Source organism: Crinia signifera, chromosome 7 (genome assembly GCF_055691185.1).
Source record: "Crinia signifera chromosome 7, ASM5569118v1, whole genome shotgun sequence".
Taxonomy (NCBI): Eukaryota; Metazoa; Chordata; class Amphibia; order Anura; family Myobatrachidae; genus Crinia; species Crinia signifera.
The window spans coordinates 12,889,165-12,910,793 of NC_139223.1; the positions used below are offsets into that span (position 1 = coordinate 12,889,165).

Consider the following 21,629-nt stretch of genomic DNA (forward strand, 5'->3'; position numbering starts at 1 on the left):
AGGGCCTTGGGAATCCCGTGCCTTTCGGGACTCAGTTACCTGGAGTGGGCCTATGGGGCGTTCAAGCATCCGGGTCGGTTTGAGTTATCCACTTTGTTCTTAGTCAGCATAGTTGTTAGATATTTCACGTGGAATGCACGGTGTCAGGTATCCATTAGGCAGAAAGTCCTCCCCTGTGTGGTGGTGGTTACTGACATTTTGCACGAGGTGTGGAAATTGAGGGATCTGGAGAGACGCCGGATGGAGGCCGGGAGATGGGCCAGGCTGTGGCGCCATCTTCGGCCCCCTTGAGTGGGCGGCTGACTTACGGTAGTCTCTCTGGCTTGTGGCTTTGCTATCCTTTCACTCCCTTAGATGTGCATTACACAAAATATGCGGTTTTATATATACCTGTAGCACCAGATCATTTTCTCTTGCATGCAGTTGTAAATACCGCATGTAAATAAGTTTGTTGTGTTATGTGATATTGTATGATTCATTATGTTTCCAGCTGATGTATTGTTGTATTATTCATGTGAAAAGTCCACTTTTCTTTTCTTTTAATTCTAAGACCGATGTAAGTGGACTTTATGCGGTCTTTTCATGGACAATGTTTTTACTCAAGAAAAGGGGCTCATGTATAATCGCATGTACTTGTTTTTCTGTATGAAATGTTTATGTCTTTCTGTTGCAAGTTCTAAATAAAGAAATATTACCTGTATTAGGGAATGGTGTGTGACATCAGCACCAGGCCGGATATACCTGTATTAGGGGAGGGTGTGTGACGTCAGCACCAGGCCGGATATGCCTGTATTAGGGAATGATGTGTGACATCAGCACCAGGCCGGATATACCTGTATTAGGGGAGGGTGTGTGACATCAGCACCAGGCCGGATATACATGTATTAGGGAATGATGTGTGACATCAGCACCAGGCCGGATATGCCTATATTAGGGAGTAATGTGTGACATCAGCACCGGGCACGACCCCCCTCACACCCCCGCTGACCCCCCCCCCCCCCTCACCTTTGCCCAGTACTGTGCTGCCAGCACCAGTGACCTCCTCCTCCTCCCTGCACTGTAAATCCTCTTCCAGGTGCAGGGAGGAGGAGAGCAGCAGCATCATCTGCCGGGTAAGGGAGGGAGAGGGAGCCGCCGGGGACCAGCTGCACATCGCCGGCCACAACGGAATGGCATAGTTGCCTACCCTCCTGCATTCTGCAGGAGACTCCCTGAAATAGCAGCAATCTCCCTCTCTCCCTCATTAGTCTAGCAATCTCCCTCATGTCACCTAGCCCGCATTACACTGTTACATCATAGTTGCCTACCCTCCTGCATTCTGCAGGAGACTCCCTGAAATAGCAGCAATCTCCCTCTCTCCCTCATTAGTCTAGCAATCTCCCTCATGTCACCTAGCCCACATTACACTGCTACATTTTGGGGGGAAAAAGGAATGAGAGACAGATACATTTACATTGAATCATCAGCGCCATTTCCCAGCACTTTACCAAGTATAGTAGCTGTTACTAACTGCTTTGGGGCTCATCTACATTTGGATATATGTCATAATAAAAGATTCCTCTCAGATGTAGCAGTACACACCCACGCTACTAGGTGCCACGTTCACAATCTCTTTTCACAATCTCTCCATATATGGAGCTAGACACGCCCTTTGGGTGCAGCATGACAAGCCACCTCATTGGGACGATATGCAAATTCTATAATCTCCCTGAAACTAGTTTTCAAAAGAAGGCAAGTATGCAGAAAGGACATTTCATAACACAAGAGCTGTCCTTTGCAATAATTATCGCATATGTTAGTGCAAACAGTATGTGATTATTTATCTCTGCGCAAATTGGGGTCGCAGATGTTACTGCATCCCGCCCTGTGTCAGGCACTCACTGCATGTGAACTGCATGCCAGACCCAGGCTAGCGGTGACTATTAATCTGGAGTGGCATCATTGGTGAGGAGCTGAGAGGAAGGACTTGAGAGTTGTCATACTACAGAGTAGAAGATCTCCCGCACTGTGAGCCAGCTGCGGCTAAGAGTGAGACACGCAGCCACCGAACGCATCAGCCTGCAGCTGCAGCTGGTGACCTGGGTAGAAGCTGTCCGAGACAATGGAGATCAATGCCCCTTCAGACCTGGGAGCTCGGCGGCAAATGACTCCGTTGTCTTTGGTAGTTCCGCCCTTTCTGAGCGATATTGTGGACAATATTGCCTAGTGTATATGCTCCCTCTCATTAACAATGCTCACTCCCGTGCCTCGTAAACCACCCCCTCCTTCGTCCAGCATGTCCGGATGAGGAAGGTCCTCCTTAACGGCGGCCATGCTGCAGCTGTAGCACCTCCGTCGTTCCCCCACCACCACCACCACCCTCGCTCACCTCGGAGCTGGTATCGGCCTACCCCTCGCCGGCTGGGTCCCCGAAGCCACAAATATTGGCAGAAGTGTGTCTGGGCCTTTAGTATGATCTTCACGACAGCAGGGAATTTATGATTAATAAGATAAAGTACAATAAATCTTGCAGTAGATTACTTTCACTTTCATTTCAGCCCACACCCTGCCTAGATAAAAACGGCTTAAAGTTCACCCGGCTGCACATCACAGAGGTATTCTGCACAGAGAGGAGAACTCCACGTAAGTTATATATATAAATGGTGTGTGTGTGTACTGTATTTATGGGGCAGACATTTATACTGTAGGTGTCCTGCCCTCTAACTACTCCAACTCTTCTTATTATTACATGTCTCTGCCTTGTGTGTAGTTATTATATTCAGCAGCTGTGTGGGGCTAGTGTTTACATAGTGTATACATACAGTGGGTGCAGGGTTTTATTAGATAATAAACAGCAGTTCCCTATGTTAATGTTATCTCTGGCGTCCTATGGTCATCATGTCAGACAAGCAGAAGTGTACAGGGGGGAAGAAAGGGGAAGACGGCACCAGTCTGATTATACATTAGTATGAAGAATTCACATAAATCTTTCCCTCTGGGACAACTGACTCGGGGAGATAGATCTCCAATTTGTCATAGGGAATGGATGGCCATCGACCATCGATGTTTAGAAAACATTGATGGTTTATGGTCGATCCCGAATCGTTTTGACATCGATGGGGGAGAACCAGATGGTTTCCCACCATCGATGTCAAGCTCAAACGAATAGTTTCATTTTGCTATTTCCTGGGACAAGGAGCATAGCTCCCAGGGCACCCCTGCAAGTCTCCTGAGGCACCCCAGGGAGCCACGGCACACAGTTTGGGAACCACTGGGTTATAGGCACAGTAGCACATCATTCTGCATTATTTTACAATCACAAACAGTGTTGCAAAAATCTAATTGACTCTTTCCCCAGTAGCAGTCAGGGAAAGGGCTGATGGGTACATTTGTTTAAATACGTTTTCAGTCTTGATATTCAAACACAGTGTTGCCAGTTGTAGAGGCTCAAAATGAAAACTGTTATCAAACACAGCAGACACAGGGGGCGATTCTGGTTGACACACAGCTCTGCAAAGTTTGCAGCACTGCGTGTCTTTTAAATCCCGCCCATACAGACCCCCGCCCCCTTCGCAGGGCAAATTCGTGAGCATGGCTGCGGATGGATGTTGAGCTGTTTGAGCGGTCTTGTGGTCATTCCTACGCACCGTTTTTCACAGCTACATGAGATGCAATAGACCATTCCCATACCTCCCAACTTTTGAAGTTGGGAGGTCGGGACGTTCGCGCGGCGAAGCCGCGCACGTTCCCGAAAAGGGGGCGTGACCTCGAGAAAAGGGGGCGTGGTCTCATGGGGGTGACGCAGACTCCGGCCACGCCCCCATTTTCGCCGCTCGTCGGCGCTGAATAGACGCTGTGCGCATGCGCACAGCGTCTATTCTCGGCAAGCTGGGGGGGCTCCCAACTGTCCCCCCCACCACAGGACAATGGCGGCCCCGGGCGGGACGCGGGAACGTCCCCGAATATCGGGACGTTCCCGCGGTAAGCGTGACAGTTGGGAGGTATGCATTCCTCTGGTATTGCAGTTGAAATAACCCTTAATGGAGAGATTTGCTGCGGTGACACAACCCGTTGGAGCCTGTGCCTATATATAGCTGGATAATATATCTATTGAGAACTCGGCATAAATGGGCAACTGCTCATCATACTGGTCCTATATTATATATGTAGAATGATATTATATACTATATATTATATATATATATATATATATATATAATATTATTCTTAGAGATGAGCGGGCCCGGATCCCGAGATCCGACAGATCCGAATATCGGGGATCCGGGTCAGATCCGAGTCGGCTCGGGAGTTCCCGCCTGAATTCCGGACCATTAACGAGGCCGAACGTCATCATCGCGCTGTCGGATTCTCGCGGGAGCGGGATCTTATAAAAGACGCACGCGCGCCCCGCCATCTTCACTCCAATCTCAGATAGGGAAGAGGGTGGTTGGGAAGCTCCGTGTGCCCTGTGCTGTGCTCTGTGCCATGTGCTCCGTGCTGTGCTCCGTGACCTGCCCTGTGCCCTCACTGCCCTGTGCTGTGCTCCGTGCCATTTGCTCCGTGCTGTGCTGTGCTCCGTGACCTGTCCTGTGCCCTCACTGCCCTGTGCTGTGCTCCGTGACCTGCCCTGTGCCCTCACTGCCCTGTGTTGTAGACTTGTATTGAGAGTCAGTGACTGTTTATAGGCCTGAGCCCTGTAGTGTGATTTAACTCATACTTGCCTACTTTTGAAAAGCAAAATGAGGGAGATTTTAGATGATAGCAAAATGCACCGAGAGCAGTGGAAATTTTAAAGTGGGGGTATGGAAAAAAAACCAGAGGATTTAGCACTGAGCGCGCCGTAGGCGCGCATGTTTTGCAAAAGGGGGTGTGGCCATGGCAAAAGGGGCGTGTCTTTAAGTGAAGTGTACCACACCACATACCACTTATACACCACACTAGTAGGACTCCTTATACTATCTAGTACTAGTGCCCTTACACATTGTGCCACACATTATGAGCCAAAATTCAAGGACAAAGGGACAGGGAGAGTGACATCAGAGAGACAGTGGGAACACAGAGAGAGTGACAGCAGTGACACAGAGACAGCCACATATGTTCTGTATATTTGGCATACTGTATGTATAATGAGCATCATGGTGTTTGGCATATGCTCATTACACATGCCGCACACCGTGATGCCCATTATAAATATGCCGCACACCGTTATGCTTATTATACATTTGCCACACACCGTGATGCCCATTATACATATGCCACACACCGTGATGCCCATTATACATATCCAAACCACCATGATGCCCATCATAAATATGCCACACACCGTGATGCCCATTCTAAATATGCCACACACCGTGATGCCCATTATACAAATGCCACACACCGTGATGCCCATTATACATATGTCACACACCATGACTACCATTATACATATCCAACACACCATGATGCCCATCATAAATATGCCACACACCGTGATGCCCATTATAAATATGCCACACACCATGATGCCCATTATACATATGCAGAACACTGTGATGCCCAATATATATATATATATATATATATATATATATATATATATATATATAATAGTAGTCATGGGAATATGACAAACAGGTGAAATCTTCAGCTGTATGAAAGCATGTCAGTGGCACACACTGCAACCTTCATTCACTTACACTGCATATATATATATATTTTTATATATATATATATATATATATATATATAGCCCCGAAACATTACATTTCCACGGTTACACCTTATTATTGTTTGCTTGGCATCTCTGAGTGCCGCCCACTCAAGTTACATTCCTAGAGGATACCTGTCCAAGGGAGGGCACCAGCGCAAGCTACCCCAAGGGGGTTCGGAGTGTCGGGGAGCAGCAGTGTGTGTGTGTGTGTGTTTGTATGTATGTATGTATATATATATACACATACACACACATATATATACACTTATACATATGTATAGATAGATATATATATATATATATATATATATATATATATATATATATCTTTTAAGTGCCCCTTGTAGGAAGGCAGGCAGGCAGGCAGCTAGAAAATTAATGGGGCATGATGACAGGAGGAGTGGAGCATGTCTTGGGACGGGAGACAGTCGGGGACCAGTGGGGGAGAGGTGATCGATAAGAAGCAGGCTGTCAGTGAGTGGGGGGAGAGAGGAATGCTGCTTACAGTCAGAAAGACTAAGTTAACTTAAGCTTATACTTACTGGCTGCAGCTGCTGCTCCTTACACAGATGACACTTGTGTGCTCCCGGCCTCCCGGCTCCTGCTGCCCGACTCACTGTCTGCCACTGTCTCAGTAAACTGCCGCTGCCAGTGCCGCTCTGAGTCCTGCTGCTCCTGCACGCTCAGGCCAGCGCTACCAACACAGCCCCGCGGTGCCATCATAATTACGTCACAGCGTCGCGCATTTAGGCCTCGCCCCCGCAATGACGCGTTCGCGCATGCGCAGTCCGTTTTTATTGGCAAGGGGACAGAAAACCGGGAGGATCCAAGGGATTTGCGGGGGGGGCGGGAGAATGATTGGAAAAACGGGAGACTCCCGCTAAATGCGGGAGGGTAGGCAAGTATGATTTAACTAACTAGGTGCTGCAGTGCTCACACGCAGGGGCTGCAGTGTCCACTGTCCAGGGGCTGTCCTGTGGCCCGTGCCCTGTTGTGATTTATTTAGCCCTAAGCCCTGTGTTGTGATTTATTTAGACCTGAACCCTGTGTTTTTTGTGATTTAACTAACTAACTCAGTGCTGCAGTGCTCACACGCAGGGGCTACAGTGCTGCTGAGTAGTACACTGTGTACAGGGGCTGCAGTAATACAAGGGGCTGTGTCCAGTGTGACGGCCTATATCTTATCCATTGTCCAGTGTCACGAGTCACTCACGACATATATCCAGTGTCCAGTGTGACGACATATATCCAGTGTCCAGTGTGACGACATATATCCTGTGTCCAGTGTGACGACATATATCCTGTGTCCACTGTGACGACATATATCCTGTCCAGTGTGACGACATATATCCTGTGTCCAGTGTGACGACATATATCCAGTGTCCAGTGTGACGACAATATATCCTGTGTCCAGTGTCACAAGTCACAACATATATCCTGTGTCGAGTGTGACATGTAATGTGTGCCGGCATATATCCTGTGTCCAGCGTGACATATATCCATTGTCCAGTGTGACGACATATATCCAGTGTCCAGTGTGACGACATATATCTAGTGTCCAGTGTGACGACATATATCCAGTGTCCAGTGTGACGACATATATCCTGTGTGACGACATATATCCAGTGTCCAGTGTGACGACATATATCCTGTGTCCAGTGTGACGACATATGTCCTGTGTCCAGTGTGACGACATATATCCAGTGGCCAGTGTGACGACAATATATCCTGTATCCAGTGTCACAAGTCCCAACATATATCCTGTGTCCAGTGTGACATGTAATGTGTGCCGGCATATATCCTGTGTCCAGCGTGACATATATCCATTGTCCAGTGTGACGACATCTATCCAGTGTCCAGTGTGACGACATATATCCTGTGTCCAGTGTGACAACATATATCCAGTGTCCAGTGTGACGATATATATCCAGTGTTCAGTGTGACGACATATATCCTGTGTCCAGTGTGACGACATATATCCTGTGTCCAGTGGGACGATATATATCCTGTGTCCAGTGGGACGACATATATCCTGTGTCCAGTGTGACGACATATATCTAGTTTAACGGGCTGTGTCCAGGGGCAGTGTCCAGTGACCAGGGGCAGTATACAGTGTCACAGGCTGTGTCCAGTGTAAAAAATAAGAAAAATAAATAAAAGTATTAAAAAAAAATAATAATTTTTGGAGGATGATGGAGGAGGAAATAGTGGGAGATCAGCAACCTGATAGAACTTCTGAAGCTGCTACCACCAGTCAGATTCATGATGGCAAGGCCGATGGTCAAAGGCCTAGAGGCCATGTAAAAGCAAAGCAGAAATCTCATTTTACAATGGTCCATAAAAAAAAATTAAGTCACGTGCGGAGAAAAATTAAATTGGCAATATGCCGTTCACCACACACAGTGGGAAGGAAATGCTACGGCCTTGGCCTTTGTTTATGACTGATGGTACAGCGTCTGAGAAGAATGATGATAGCCCTTCTGCTACTACAAAAAAAAGAATGAAAGTTTTTAAGACAAAGGCGAGTTCACAAATGTCACAAATCCCAGAGGAGAGTCTAAGTGTGTCCACGGATGCCATATGTGAGCTGGACCTTTCAAATACTGTTTGTGAAGAGGAGGTTCATTCCACCATTTGCATGCCCTCTGCAAGTGTGTGCAAGAGCATCCCCAGTCAAGATTTTGACCTGGTTATTGAGGATGCTTCTGAGGAATTGGATGAGGATTCTGTTGGTGAAGCTGGCACACAGAGGGATGCGGATGATGACGATGTTGAGGATGATGTTGTTTATTTTAAGGCACAGACGGAGACAGTTGTTGTCCGGGGTGTGGAAAAGCCCATTGTCATGCCAGGGCAAAAGACCAAAAAATCCACCTCGTATGTATGGAATTATTTCTACCCAAATCCGGACAACAACTGTCAAGCCGTGTGTAGCGTTTGCAAAGCTATTGTAAGTAGAGGTAAGGACGTGCAGCACCATGGGACCTCCTCACTGTTACGTCATTTGCAGCGCATCCATCAGAAGTTTTTGTCAAAAGAAACTGTGAACAAACATGTAGCAGCCCGCCCAGCGTCACCGTCCTGCTCCCCTTTCTCTGTTAAATCCAAGGTCCTGCAATCTCTACAAACACCTGCATCATCCCCATCCACAGAGATTATGGGATTGGGAAGTAGTCCTGCACCCAATGTCATGATCCTGACTGAATCCTCTCCTATCCTGGATTCCTCAGAAGCATCCTTAACAGGTACACCTGTTGCTTCTACTGCTGCTGCTGCTTCCAGGAAGGGGACCAGGAATGCTAGTCCTGATCACTTAGCCAAGCAACTGACTGTAAATCAATCCTTTGAAAGGGGGCTGAAGTACAGATGTAGTCGGTTTTATCTTTGCTGGCGAACCGCCAGCAGCATGCTGCTGGCGATCCGCCAGCAACACGGCGCTCCATCTGACTGAGACGCGCGTGCGTCCCCCACACACGCTCCTCTCAGTATCCGGGCGGCTGGGCGGCGAGGCGGACGCAATACTGTCCGCCTCCCGCTCGAGGGGGCTTGGGGGGACCCGAGGAGGCTGCGGGGGGGGTGCAATCGCCCGGTGTGGGCACCTGGCGACCGAGGGCAGCATCGTCGGAAGGGGACGCGCGCGCACCTCGTGCGCGCGCGTCCCCTTCCGGCATACAGATGACGGCGGGGCAGGGGATGGCGATGGCGACGCCATCGCCATCACCTGCAAAGATGAATCCCGCTACATCTGAATGCCAGCAGTCACCCCGTTGCACAGCGTATTACTGACGCCATAACAACTATGTTGGTAATAGACGTGCGTCCAGTATCCGCAATTAATTCTGTGGGTTTTACCCAGTTGCTAGAGATCCTGTGTCCCCGTTACCAAAATCCATCTAGGTTCCACTTCTCCAGGAAGGCAATACCCAGACTGTACACGGACATTAAAAAAAGCATTGTTACTGTCCTTAAAAATGCCTCTGTACCCACTGTCCACTTAACCACGGATATGTGGACAAGCGGAACAGGGCAAACAAAAGACTACATGTCTGTGACTGCTCACTGGGTTTATGTATTGCCTTCAGCAGCAGCACCAACAGCAGCAGCAACATCATCTCCCATTGCTATTCAGAGGCAGGCTACACTGTGTATCACCGGTTTCAGTAAAAGGCACACAACGGAAAACCTCCTAGAAAAACTACGGGAAGTCATTGCGCAATGGCTTACCCCACTTAGACTCTCCGCGGGATTTGTGGTATCCGACAATTCCACCAATATTGTGAGTGCATTACATGTGGGCGAATTCCAACATGTCCCATGTTTTGCTCACACAGTAAATTTGGTGGTGCACCATTTCTTGAAAAAGGACAGGGGTGTTCAAGAGATGTTGTCAGTTGTTAGAAAAATTTGTGGACATTTTCGCCATTCTGCAAGTGCGTGCAGGAGATTGCAAGACTTGCAAGAAAAGCTAAATTTGCCCTGCCATCAGCTGACGCAAGAGGTGGTCACGAGGTGGAATTCCACCCTCTATATGCTTCAGCGGATGGAGGAGCAGCAAAAGGCCATCCAAACCTACACCTCGACCTGTTATGACCCCTGCAGTCAGCTCCAGCACTGAAGCAGGGGGTTCTCCGCGGTCTCTCCCGGCTGTGACTGTCATTACCCCTGCAGTCAGCTCCAGCGCTGACGCAGGGGGGTCTCCGTGGTGTGTCCCGGCTGTGACGACGCAGCCAAGACGTCGCCGCGTCAGGGGGCGTCGCCGCGTCAGCAACGCACGCCCCCCATCGGACGTCACGAGCGGCCGGGAGGCTCACGCCCGACCACTCCCTCAGCGTCCGCCCCGGTTGCCTAGGCGACGGGGGACGCCAGGCGGCCGGGCGGAAGAGGAAGCGCTCAACGCAGCCTCATCCTCCCACGGAGGATGTACTATTTAAACCTTGATGCCGGGACACTCAGACGCCGGTTATAGTTCAGACCCAGCGTCCTGAGTGTTCCCGGTTCCTGGAGCCTTCTGTTGGTCATTGTGGGAATCCCTCTCCAGCGTGGTGCTTCCCTTCGGCTGGTCCCTTGCCTTGCCCTCAGCGGCTCAGCTCCAGCTAAGTTTATATCCCCATCTTTGTATCTACATTGCGTGGGTTATCTTTTGTATATCTTTACAGTCTTGTTCATTGAGTCATCTTGGTGTATTGTTACAGTCCTGCTTATTGAGTCTTCTTTAGTGTATTGTTACATTCCAGCGTTTTGAGTCATCTTTCATGTATTGTTTCATACTTGCTTAGTGAGTCATCTTATGTGTATTGTTACACCCGTGGTGTAGTCTCATCGAGACACTATTCCACACCAGGCCCCCCAGGGTCACTGTTCAGGAGCCCAGTTGGTACCCTCGCCAGTAGGTGTCAGTTAGAGGTTCCCCTTGTTCATCACTGGCCTTGGCATGTGTGTTGTCCTTAACATAAGACCAGGTGGCATCGAGGTGGGAGCCTGACTAACGGGCTCCCACGAACGCGGCTATTATTGGTGAAGCCTAGCACCTTGCACACACACGTCAACTCCATCTGAGTACAACGGAGGTAGGGCAGGCGAGGTTACCCCACTCCTAACATTATAACCGGCCGAAACACCAGTACACTGCCTCGGGTCGTTGTCTGTCATGGATCCTTCCCAGCAGGCCACTGGACATGCTCTGGCAGGCCAGATTCACACCCTCACACAGGAACTCCAAAAGCTGTCCCTCCGGGTCAGTACACAAGAGGAACAGGTACAGGGAGTACTATCTGCTGCTAGACGCCCAGAACCCAAACTCGATCTCCCTGATCGTTTTTCTGGGGACCGTTCCCTTTTTTATAATTTCAGAGAATCCTGTAAATTATATTTCAAACTACGTCCCTTGTCTTCAGGCTCAGAGGTTCAGCGGGTAGGGATAATTATTTCTCTCCTACAGGGGGATCCCCAGACCTGGGCATTCGGACTCCCTTCTGGAGATGAGGCCCTCTCCTCTGTCAATTCCTTTTTTTTGGCCATGGGTTTGTTATACGACGATCCTGATAGGTCTGCCTCAGCAGAGGCCAATCTCCGAGCTCTTCATCAGGGGCAGGGGACTGCAGAGGGATATTGTACACAGTTTAGGAGGTGGGCCATCGATTCTGGGTGGAATGACCCAGCCCTACGTAGTCAATTTAGAATTGGCTTGTCCGACGGTCTCAAAGACGCCTTGGTACACTATCCGTCTCCTACATCCTTAGATGAGATTATGCAATTAGCCATCAAGGTAGATCGGCGATTTCGGGAGCGTCAGAGAGAAAGAGTGTCTGGGGTCTTTCCCTCATCCCCTCCGGGTGATTCTTCTGACCACTCAGGGGAGGAACCCATGCAGTTAGGGGCCACTCGTCTCTCCGCTTCCGAGAAGAGTCGGAGGAGACTTAAGGGGTTATGTCTTTATTGTGGTGGGCCCGGTCACCGCGCATTGATCTGTCCGCTTAAGGCAGGAAAAGACAGGGCCTAGGTAACCTTGGGGGGGGTTTACTTAGGCCTTACCTGTTTTTCCCCCAGTGAGTCCATCTTTATAAAGACTACCATCTCCTTTGGGGGGCAGTTCCTGGAGGTGTCTGCCTTTTTGGATTGTGGTGCAGCCGGCAACTTTATGGATGCCACATTGGTTGAATCCTTAGGGTTCAAACCCATTCCCCTTGAGGGGTCCTTGTCTGTGTGTGGTTTAGATGGCCTACCACTATCCAATGGCAGCATCTCCTTCCGCACTCCTTCCCTCAGGTTGTCTATAGGGGCCTTACATTCCGAGGAAATCTCTTTTTTAGTTTTTCATTGTCCATTTGCACCTCTTGTCTTGGGCCTACCTTGGCTAAAGAAGCACAATCCTAATGTCAATTGGGTTACGGGAGAGATCACCCGATGGGGATCAGCATGTTCTGACAGCTGTCTCTCTCTTCCTCTTCGGGCGGTGTCTCCTGTTTCGTCTTCTTTACCCTCACCGTATCACAGTTTTCTTGATGTTTTTTCTAAGAAAGAAGCAGAAACACTGCCTCCCCATCGGCCGTTTGATTGTACCATTGATCTCGTCCCCGATGCCAGATTACCCAAAGGGCGTTTGTATGCTTTCTCCGCTCCTGAGTCCCGCGCTATGGAAGATTATATTCAAGAAAGCCTCAAGAAGGGCTTCATCCGTCCGTCCAAATCCCCTGTGGGGGCAGGGTTCTTTTTAGTTGAAAAAAAAGACGGCTCCTTACGCCCCTGTATCGATTATCGTGCCTTGAATCAGATCACCATTAAGAATTCTTATCCTTTGCCCCTCATTTCTGTGCTGTTTGACCAGATTCGGGAAGCCGTTGTTTTTTCTAAGATCGATTTGAGAGGAGCATACAACCTCATAAGAATCAGGCAGGGGGACGAGTGGAAGACGGCTTTCAACACGCACACTGGCCACTACGAATATTTGGTGATGCCTTTCGGACTGGCCAACGCCCCTGCCGTCTTCCAAGATTTCATTAATGAGGTACTCCGGCCGTTTTTAGGAGTTTTTGCTGTGGTCTACTTGGACGATATCTTAATTTTTTCCAAAACTCTGACCGAACATAGGCAGCATGTCTGCATGGTCCTCCAAAAATTACGCGAAAACCAACTTTACGCCAAGTTAGAAAAATGTGAGTTTGAAGTTTCCCAGGTTTCCTTCCTGGGTTATGTCATTACTCCCAAAGGCTTTTCCATGGAGCCAAAAAAGGTTCAAGCCATCCTGTCATGGGCTCGCCCCACTAACCTCAAGGCTGTTCAGAGGTTCCTCGGTTTCTCTAATTACTATCGTAAATTTATTCGTTCATTTTCAGATATCGTGGCTCCTATTGTGGAACTCACTCGCAAAGGAGCAGATCCACAAGACTGGTCCCCACAGGCGGTCGAGTCCTTTTAACGGCTGAAGAAAGCTTTTTGTTCTGCCCCCATTCTTCACCATCCTGACCCCAGGAAGCCGTTCTTAGTGGAAGTAGACGCCTCCGATGTCGGGGCAGGAGCCGTGCTTTCCCAGACTCATAGTCTGGATAATAAACTGCATCCCTGTGCCTATTTTTCACGGAAATTTTCCTCCGCTGAAAAGAATTATGATGTAGGTAATAGAGAGCTTCTTGCCATAAAATGGGCCTTTGAGGAATGGCGCCAATGGCTTGAAGGAGCAGAGCACATGATCACCGTTATTACAGATCACAAAAATCTGGCATATATCCAGTCGGCCAAACGACTCAACCCACGTCAAGCAAGATGGGCTCTTTTCTTTACCCGATTTCGATTTAATATCACCTTTAGACCCGGTCCTAAGAACACCAAGGCCGATGCGCTTTCCCTGAGTTTCCAGTCTTCTCAGGACCCGGAATTGGGGGATGAAACCATTGTTCCGTCAGCGATGATCTTGGCGGGGTTAACCCAAGATTTGGCTACCCGTGTTCTTGCTTCCCAGTCTTCTGCACCTCGGTTGACTCCTCAGAATCGACTCTTTGTCCCCAAAGCTCTGCGAGATTTAGTCCTCAAGGATTTTCATTCCACTAAGTTGTCTGGGCATCCTGGCATCACCAAGACCTTTGAAAGTCTGTCCACAGTAGTCTGGTGGCCCTCCATGAAACAGGACGTCACCCGTTTTGTCTCTGTCTGTCCGATATGTGCTCGACAGAAATCTCCCAGAGTAGCACCCATGGGCCAACTTCTACCTTTATCCATTCCTGAAAGACCCTGGTCCCACATTTCTATGGATTTTATCGTCGACCTTCCCTTGTCTTCCTACTGTTCCACCATTTGGGTTACGGTCGATCGCTTTAGTAAAATGGCTCATTTTATACCTTTGCGCAAACTTCCCTCGGCCCGGGAATTAGCTCAACTTTTCATTACTCACATTTTCAGGCTTCATGGTCTTCCCAGAGATATTGTCTCGGACAGGGGACCCCAGTTTGTCGCCAGCTTTTGGAGAGCATTTTGCTCCAACTTGGGTATTCAGCTCAGCTTGTCCTCCGGGTACCACCCTCAGTCGAATGGACAAACCGAGAGGGTTAATCAGGCCTTGGAACAATATTTATGCTGCTTTGTTGCCAAATGTCAGACCGATTGGGCAGACTTGGTTCCATTAGCTGAATTTTCTTATAATAATTCCTATCACGTGTCAACCAAGACTTCACCGTTTTTCTGTAACACCGGTTTTCATCCCAAATGCAATTCCTTTGATGTTCCTGTTAAGTCCAATCTCTCAATTCCCTCAGCGGTTGCTGTCCTTAGGGACTCTTGGAAGAAGGTGCGTCTTGCCTTGAATCTTTCCTCGGCCCGTTCTAAAAAATTTTATGACAGGCACAGGAGACCCTGCCCATTCAGGGTTGGCCAGAAAGTCTTTCTCTCAACCCGATTTATCAAATTACGCCAGAAAAGTCATAAATTGGGCCCCAGATTCATTGGACCTTTTCTCATCACCAGACAGGTTAACCCAGTAGCCTTTCAGCTGCAATTACCCCGATCATTGAAGATCAATAATGTTTTCCATTGTTCTCTTTTGAAGCCGGTCCCCACTCTTTTTCTTCAGAAACAGTCCAGGAGACCTGTGATCATCAGGGGCCACAAAGAATTCTTGGTAGAACAGATCCTTGATTCCAAATTCGTCCGGGGTCAACTTAAATTTCTTGTTCATTGGCAAGGGTTTGGAGATGAAGAGAGATCCTGGGTCCCTGATAGACTTCTACATGCTCCCAGACTGAGGGCTGAATTCTTTAAGAAATGTCCGTTTAAACCTGGGGGTAAGGGTTCGGTGACCCCTCCTCAAGGGGGGGGTACTGTTATGACCCCTGCAGTCAGCTCCAGCACTGAAGCAGGGGGTTCTTCGCGGTCTCTCCCGGTTGTGACTGTCATTACCCCTGCAGTCAGCTCCAGCGCTGACGCAGGGGGGTCTCCGTGGTGTGTCCCGGCTGTGACGACGCAGCCAAGACGTCGCCGCGTCAGGGGGCGTCGCCGCGTCAGCAACGCACGCCCCCCATCGGACGTCACGAGCGGCCGGGAGGCTCACGCCCGACCACTCCCTCAGCGTCCGCCCCGGTTGCCTAGGCGACGGGGGACGCCAGGTGGCCGGGCGGAAGAGGAAGCGCTCAACGCAGCCTCATCCTCCCACGGAGGATGTACTATTTAAACCTTGATGCCGGGACACTCAGACGCCGGTTATAGTTCAGACCCAGCGTCCTGAGTGTTCCCGATTCCTGGAGCCTTCTGTTGGTCATTGTGGGAATCCCTCTCCAGCGTGGTGCTTCCCTTCGGCTGGTCCCTTGCCTTGCCCTCAGCGGCTCAGCTCCAGCTAAGTTTATATCCCCATCTTTGTATCTACATTGCGTGGGTTATCTTTTGTATATCTTTACAGTCTTGTTCATTGAGTCATCTTGGTGTATTGTTACAGTCCTGCTTATTGAGTCATCTTTAGTGTATTGTTACATTCCAGCGTTTTGAGTCATCTTTCATGTATTGTTTCATACTTGCTTAGTGAGTCATCTTATGTGTATTGTTACACCCGTGGTGTAGTCTCATCGAGACACTATTCCACACCAGGCCCCCCAGGGTCACTGTTCAGGAGCCCAGTTGGTACCCTCGCCAGTAGGTGTCAGTTAGAGGTTCCCCTTGTTCATCACTGGCCTTGGCATGTGTGTTGTCCTTAACATAAGACCAGGTGGCATCGAGGTGGGAGCCTGACTAACGGGCTCCCACGAACGCGGCTATTATTGGTGAAGCCTAGCACCTTGCACACACACGTCAACTCCATCTGAGTACAACGGAGGTAGGGCAGGCGAGGTTACCCCACTCCTAACACGACCTATGACATAGGGAGAGGAACGGGAATGCACCTGAGTCAAGCTTAGTGGAGAATAATTTCCGTGGTGTGCAAGATCCTGCAGCCCTTTGGGGCTGCTACACGCAAAGTTATTTCTGACACTGCCAGCTTGAGCCAGGTCATTCCCTTGATAGGCCTTTTGCAAAAGCAGTTGGCGAAATTGAAGGAGGAGTTGAAGCAGAGTGAATCTGCTAAAGGACTAGTGGATGTAGGACTAGTGGATCACGCTATTAATTCACTCAGCAAGGATCCAAGGGTCGTCGATCTCTTACAATTAGATCATTATATTTTGGCGACAATACTGGATCCTAGGTTTAAGTCTTACATTGTGTCTTTGTTACCAATGGGAACAAATCTGCAGAGGTGCAAAGACCTCTTGCTCCAAAATTTGTCAGCTGAAGCGGAAAGTGGCAGGCACACAACTTCTCCTTCAATTTCTACCACTGGGGTTGCGAGGAAAAAGCTAAATTTTCCTAAGAGACCCACTGCTATTCAGTCCGGAAATATATTTGACATCTGGTCCGGACTGAAGGAGCTTCCTAGCATAATAGACATGTCCACTGCTACTGACTATGATGCTATCACAATTGAAAGAATGGTGGATGACTACTTTGCCGATAGCATCGATATAGGTATGTCAGATTGTCCATTCCATTATTGGCAAGAAAAAAAGGCAATGTGGCGTCCTTTGCACAAACTGGCTTTGCTTTACTTAAGTTGTCCACCCTCCAGTGTATATTCTGAGAGAGTCTTCAGCGCAGCTGGGAACCTTGTTAGTGATCGGCGTAGGAGGTTACTTCCACAAAACGTGGAGAAGATGATGTTCATAAAAATGAATTTCAAATTCCACGAACTTGACCTCCTTCACCAGCACTTACGTCCTCCTAATACACACAGTCCTCCTGTATTGGTTGATTCCAGCGACGACAAATTAATTGTGTGTGAAGACGAGGATGAGGCTGAGCAATCATTTCAGCCACAGTTGACAGTCCCTGCAGCTGAAGTCCCTGTCGCTGAAATGATTGGTTTGTTAAACTGTGCAACATAAGGGTGGGTGGAAGGGCCAAAGGACAATGTCATCTTGCACCTCTTTCTGCGTTGTTTTGTTGGCTGTTGTAGCGTCCTAAATATTTAAATCTTTGATGAATGAATGGTGGGGAGATGGGTGATTTCTCTCTCCACATTATCTGGGATGGATGAAAATATGTCCTCATGGACATCCATGGTCTCAACCATTCCTATCGTACTTCTTTTTTGGATGGGATGTCCCGGATGTATGCCTGGGTGGCAGGGCCCCAGCAATTCTTTTACTTACACCTCTTTCTGCGTCATTTGTTGGCTCTTTGTAGCGACCTAAATTTATAAATCTTTGATGGATGAATGGTGGGGAGATGGGTGGTTTCTCTCTCCACATCATCTATGATGGATGAAAATATGTCCTCATGGACATCCATGGTCTTATCCATTCCTATCGTACTTCTTTTTTTGGATGGGATGTCCCGGATGGATGGCTGGGTGGGAGGGCCCCAGCAAATCTTTCTTGCACCTCTTTCTGCGTCATTTGTTGGCTCTTTGTAGCGTCCTACATTTTTAAATCTTTGATGGATGAATGGAAGGGAGATGGGTGATTTTTTCTCTCCACATCATCCATTATGGATGAAAATATGTCCTCATGGACATCCATGGTCTTATCCATTCCTATCATACTTCTTTTTTTGGATGGGATGTCCCGGATGGATGGCTGGGTGGGAGGGCCCCAGCAAATCTTTTTCTTGCACCTCTTTCTGCGTCATTTGTTGGCTCTTTGTTGCGTCATAAATTTTTAAATCTTTGATGGATGAATGGTGGGGAGATGGGTGGTTTCTCTCTCCACATCATCTATGATGGATGAAAATATGTCCTCATGGACATCCATGGTCTTATCCATTCCTATCTTACTTCTTTTTTTGGATGGGATGTCCTGGATGGATGGCTGGGTGGGAGGGCCCCAGCAAATCTTTTTCTTGCACCTCTTTCTGCGTCATTTGTTGGCTCTTTGTAGCGTCATACATTTTTAAATCTTTGATGGATGAATGGTGGGGAGATGGGTGATTCGCTCTCCACCCCATCCATAATGGATGAAAACATGTCCTCAGGGACATCCATGGTCTTATCCATTCCTAGACCGAGTGCGTGGCTTCGGGAGGAACACACGTGATTTGGTGAAGTGGTGAGGGAGGTAAGCGAAAACACACCTAGCCAGCCAGCTCAAACAAATTAACCTTAGCAGTGAATTGGGTGACAGATGTCGCAGACAAATTGACCCTACTACCTAGATAGCGGTCTATAAGGGTAGACTATATAGGGATCTCCAAACCTGGGGTCCTAGAGAGGTGGAGGCCACCAATTACCCCACCCCTGCCACCAATTACCCCACCCCCCTCTACCCATTAGGTGATGGATGAGGAGGCAACAGGTAATGCTCCCAGCGTTCAGAAACCATGTGACCTCACGCCAGATAGGGGTCTTGTTAGATATTAAACTGATCTAAACAGATACTACCTTGCAGACTAAATAAGTGCTGCACGAAACGCCCACTGCTCCTTGGCTGAACACGAGGAAGAGTGCACAATCAAGCCAAACAGGGGTTTTGGTACTTGATTGGATCTTCTACCAGAGGAGCGCAGCTACTAGTATAGCTTTGAACGAAGAATATATGTCATCAGTGACATCCAGAGTATTTATGCTCCTTTTGGGATAGTATGGATGGATTGATAAATGTTTGGGAAGAAGAAGTCCCAACAGCTGCTGATGGTCAGCGTACTAGACCAAGTGCGTGGCTTCGGTAGGAACACATGTAAAGTGGTGAAGTGGTGAGGGAGGAAATGGAACGCACGCCTAGCCAGTCTGATCAAACTGGATAAGGAGGTAACTTGTAATGCTCCCAGCGTTCACAAACCACGTGACCTCACGCCAGATAGGGGTCTTGTTGGATATTAAACTGATCCAAACAGATACTACCTTGCAGACACAGTCAATGCTGCACCAAACACCCACTGCTCCTTGGCTGCACATGCCAAACGGCAAAATCAATCCACATTGGGCTCTTGGTACTTGTGTGGAGGTTCTAACAGAGGAGCGCAGCTACAAGGACAATTTCAATTTGCACATCTTTGTATTCTTTGCTCTTTTTTTTTGGAGGGGGGGGGTTATTAAACTGCCACCCTGTCTACCCCTGTAGGGCTGCTCTGCTTCCAGCATGTGCCAGGTTGGAAGTGTAAGGTCCACATGTATGTGATGCCTACTGCTGTCGCCTAGCTTAGTCATCTGTGAAGTGATCAAAATTGACTAGAAATGAGTGGAAACTAATGTTATTGAGCTCAATAACACTTTAGGGGCAAAAACAGGCCCGAAATCTATTATTTTAGCAATTTTTAGCATTTTTCCAAAAAAATCCAGATCCAAAACCAAAACCAAAACCCGCAAGGGTGGTTTTGCCAAAACCAATCCAGATCCAAAACCCGAAGGGAGATCCAGATCCAAAACCAAAACCCGAAAAAGTGCCCGCCGCACATCTCTAATTATTATACTAGCTGACCCACCCGACGTTGCCTGGGAAAAGCTTGGTTTTTTTTTAATTTGCCTGCTTCCTGCCACTGCCGCTCCCATCACAGCCAGGGCCGGTTCTACCATTAGGCAGCTTTAGGCAGCTGCCTAGGATGCCAGTACCTGGGGGGCGCCACCAAGCCTGCCTATTAAGGAAGTTCATTTATTTATATATGCAAAGTCTATCTAATTTATTCATGTCGCACGCAATCAAAAAGTGAATGTCCAGATTTATAATCAATGAATATTATTTATAAGTGTAACCAGATGAAACTGTATCATGGATAATAAATATAACAATACAGGTATTATACTTATAGACGATTATTATTCCAGCATCCTTAAATAAAGCTAACCTCAGTGATATATGTATATATGTGAATTGAATACAGTGCTGTGGGGGGGCGTGGCTATGAGGCAGCAGCCATCTTATAATAACTAATTGTCGGCCATCTTAATTCCAAGCCTTATGTTGGTCTGCCGCATGGCATTCAGCCATCTTAGATTCCTCCACATGGCACACAAAAGAACCTTAACAATCTACAGGCTCAAACAGCTGCCTGGCAATCACACATAAACTGCCTGTACTTTCAAATAATTGCTTATCCACAACATTTACTTAAAATTACCTCTAACCTGCATCATACGATACTCACAATCCTGAATATAACTTGCACATCCATCAAACACACTCTTAAATAGAAACAGCTCAGGGCTAATCCATTCTGGGACGTAGACACACACTCTTGATTAAGCACAAATGCTGAAATCCATACATGCTCACTTTAGCCTAATACATGCGTTCAAATACATGCGTCCCTTTGAGAACAACACACTCACTTTCATACAAAGAGTCCATACCATATACTACAGAACTCCTTTGCAACCACACTAGGACACACAAGGGCCAGTCCAAACACCAATGTTAACCGTTTAACTACACAAAGGCCACACTGCAGGCCGGAGCCTGAGCACATGACTACAATTGATTCCAGGTCTCATTCTGCTTACATAGTAATAGCATCCACCATGCTCAAATCAGTTTAATCACTACAGCTTATCCTTTCAAATACCAATCTATATGTTTATTCATAATCTACCAACCGCTGCTATATGTAGCTACCGTGAAACACATCATACTACTCATACAATGAAATACAACATTCCTGGCTATGTATTATTGAAGCTAGAATACATCTTTCCTATATCTCACACGTAGCTCTCTGCATCATATTTCTCCTAAACATCCAGTCCATTAATCATATCCTAGTCCTGGCGCACAATTTGGTTTGATGATACATATTTACTTATCACGTCCAAATCCACATGTGATGGAAGGAACCTCCCGGCGAGGCCAGACCCATCCTCTCTGCGTCTAGTTCGAACAGCAACTAACTGAGTGGTTTTCTCTTTCTTTTCAAGAGAACTCTCGGGGGAGGGGAGAATCCATTCATTCACCTGGTATCACTAGCCTATAGTCACGCCCCTTTGTTTGCTGTATCCTGTATGGTTCACTGGTGTTTG

At 48.0% G+C, this 21,629-nt stretch overlaps 1 protein-coding gene across 2 annotated transcripts in view; it reads left to right on the forward strand.

Annotated features, from left to right (window-relative positions):
- The window catches only part of LOC146019778 (guanylate-binding protein 7-like), an 89,027-nt gene that overhangs the window by 5,842 nt on the left and 61,556 nt on the right, over positions 1-21,629 (forward strand). For both annotated transcript variants that reach the window (XM_083152330.1, XM_083152331.1), the window contains exon 2: positions 2,538-2,622. The gene's annotated coding sequence lies outside the window, so the exon portion shown is untranslated. The remainder of the gene's footprint in view (positions 1-2,537; positions 2,623-21,629) is intronic.